This window comes from Aulonocara sp. 'chitande type north' Nkhata Bay, linkage group LG23 (assembly GCF_057382095.1).
Source record: "Aulonocara sp. 'chitande type north' Nkhata Bay isolate Kocher_YH1m ecotype deep benthic linkage group LG23, A_spYH_male_GT1.1, whole genome shotgun sequence".
Taxonomy (NCBI): domain Eukaryota; kingdom Metazoa; phylum Chordata; class Actinopteri; order Cichliformes; family Cichlidae; genus Aulonocara; species Aulonocara sp. 'chitande type north' Nkhata Bay.
The window spans coordinates 5,881,210-5,884,424 of record NC_141365.1 but is presented as its reverse complement, the minus strand read 5'-3'; positions in this window follow the sequence as shown (position 1 = coordinate 5,884,424).

Genomic DNA, 3,215 nt, shown 5'->3' with positions numbered 1-3,215 from the left:
GGTTATTTAAACTTCAACAGAACCTGCCTCCAGTCTCCACTCACCACCCCTATCGCCATCCTCCTCCCATGTTTCCCCCTCCCTCCCTACATCCATCACTTTTCTCCATCCTCTCACTCTCTGTCCATTCCTCTCTTCATTCAGCCACTCACCACTCTGCGTCCACTCCATCCTAACTCCCTGGCTATCACTCTCTTAGACACACACTCCACCCTATCAAACCCATCCAAGCTCGCTCTCAGGAATGGTCTGGCTGCTCCGCTCTTCAGCCGTGGACGATCTCCTTATTTGGGTTGCTATGTTTTCACAAAGAGACGGAGATCAGCGCAGGTCCTGTTTCCACATTTAACCCCCTGTCAATGGCTACAAGTCCTGCTGGCACACAGCATCTCGCACTCAAAGCCTTAGAGAGTGCGTATATAAGACAAACAGAGATAGACGGGCAAAGTAGAAGGAGACAGGTAGAAAGGAGACTATAGAAAGGAAGTTTCCATGATGTGATCGCTCTATTGTGACTTTTAAGCCATTTAAAGTGAGGGTGTTGGCTTATCCCAATTCATTACTGTGTCAAGAAGACTAAAACAGAATAGAGGCATTGATGTGGTCTGAAAGGAGACATAAAGGAAACTCGTATGGAAGACAGATGCAAAGATACTTTTTTCAGAGATTAGTTTGTGCCACAGTAGTACAGGGTAGTTTGATGATTCAGCCTTCACATGTTGCCTTTGTCAGAGTATCATAAAGCTGTTTTGGTTTTATAACTCTATGATAATTTCCCTGCTGCACTTCTTCAAGTGTGATCATCTGCGTGACGATGGATTACGGCATGCTTTCTGAAACTTGAGCTCTGCATTCTGTGTACCTGATACTTCAGTTTGATGACTGAGGGACGAAATCAGACTGAGAGATTGTGCAAAGAATGGAGACCAGTGTCCACATTCGCCTACACAGAGAGAGAAATATGCAGAAAGATGGATGGCCCTGAAGAGAAAAGACCTGCATGAGTTTGTATTTGCATGGACACATGCGCATATATTACCCAGGACTGGTTGGCTAATGTTAAACTAGTGGTTCAGTAAGACTCGTTACACCAATAAAAGCTTTATTTTCATGTATTCTGTAGATTTGTTTTTAATTATTTTCTTCATATTTGTCTGAACGATCCTGTGGCTGCTTGTAAGTTCGGGTCCTCTTTTGGGGCCTTTACTGTTTCTGTTACATCTGCTCTCTTTTCAGCACTATATGTTTTGTTTTCTAAGTTATAGATCTTCCATAGGCGCTTGGACTGTATCAAAAATCAGATATTTGACAATTTTCTCCAACTTAATAAAGAGAAGGTAGTGCTTGTGCCCTCAACAGATTTGTGGTAATGGAAACTCTAGGTTCTCCTTGACGCTTTTGCAAAATCTTCTATCTGTCATGGCTTAATATGTGAGTCAGCCTTCCCCTTGGAGGCTCATGTTGACTCACTCTTGCTTTTATCACTTTCAAGTTGCCAATGTGAGTTCTTTCGTACCACGCTGTTAATTGGAAATTGTTATTCATGCCTTTATTTCATCAGAATGGACATGAGGGAATGTACAAAGAACTGGAAAGATTTGAGGGACAGATTTGTTTGATTTTAAAGGTGCTCTTTGTAAAATATCACAGCTAGACATCAGCAGATCGCAGACGTTGCAGTCAACTGAATTCTGTTTTATGCCTCCTCTCAATTAAAGTGCAAAATCCTATCTATGGTGGCCACTGTAAGACAAACAACTCTGGCCACCTTTCATCTATAGTGAGTCATTTCCTTGTTCATCTCAGTCTATTTTCTCTGGAGACTTTGTGAAAGGAGTCTGATATGAGCCGATGAGTCTGTGAAGCTCACTTGTTGTTGTGGATATCCTGAGTTTTTCTGTTGCTAAGCTCTGCTGTTTTTGCCACTGTTAGCTGCTAGCCAGCATTAGTGGGTCTTTCTTTGAAGTGGATCTAAGGTTGATCAATAAATCAGTAAATACCAAGCTGCAACTTTCAAGGCAAAAAACAAATTCAAAGTTAAATTTCCTTTCAGTTTAGTTCCATTTTATCTTATCTATATAGCACCAAATCATCCCAAAAGTTGCTTCAGTGTGGTTTATAATGAAAGGTCAAGACTCTAATAATAGAGAGATAAGAATTGCGCTGGGAGACACTTAAAATAAGTGGAGGATCTATCGGTTTTGTGAGGAAAGAAAAGATGAGAGGTAAGTGTAGGCTAACTATTAGCCTACACGCTTACCTAGCATATTTTGGTTCCTGCAACTGGTCCGTCGGGTTATTGTCTCCCCAGAAACACTTTTGCTTTTGTAAATCTGTTATTCCTATTTCTGTTTTCGTTTTCATTTTTCCAATTTCCGTTGTGTTTTGTGTGCTTTTGCAGCGTTTTTCTGGTGTTTTCAGTTTCAGTCTGTTTGGCCTCTCAGGGCCACCATACAAAAAGACCAATCTCCAGGGTTAAAAACAGTCCCCATTAGTCACAGTGGTTATGTCAATATTTTATGGATAATTTGTGGTAAAAAACTTAAAATTTAACTAAACATTAGAGTCTGAACTGAACACCTGAAGCCGGTCCAATTGGCTGGAACTGAACAATGTTGATGTACAGATCCACTCAGAGACAAATTGTACTAGAAGTCTGTGTGACCAACTTGACAAATTCTCATCCAGCAGCTCATCTTTACAGAACAATTTTGTTCATTATAAGTTGTCGCTTAGCATCTGGCAACATTTCAAGGTGACTGCAGCTAAGAAGTGAACACAGCTGGAGCAGTTTAAAGTTGTGTTTTCTCCTGTCTAAAATTAATCTTGTCTAGATTACCTGTCGTGTGCTTCACCTTCATGTCATCTTGTTGTGAAGCGGTCAGTTTGCTTGTATTAGTGAAACAGCAGAGTAGCTTTTCTTGACATTAGTTTAGGTCTCAGGACAAAGACTAAACCAGATTTATGTGAAGCCAGCTGGATTTCAAATCTCTGCTGCGTGTTTGCTGTCTTTAAAAAACTGAATTCTGGAGGACAATCATCTATAGAGATTAAATTACTCTCTACAGACATTCTATGTCAGGGTTTTTCAACATATGAGAATATTTTCTCTTAATAAAGAGCCTTTAAATTCATGTCTTAATTACAACAGTTACCAAGATAATCACATAAAACCTGAAAGCACTGACTCTGGACATCTATGCGTGTAAATACAG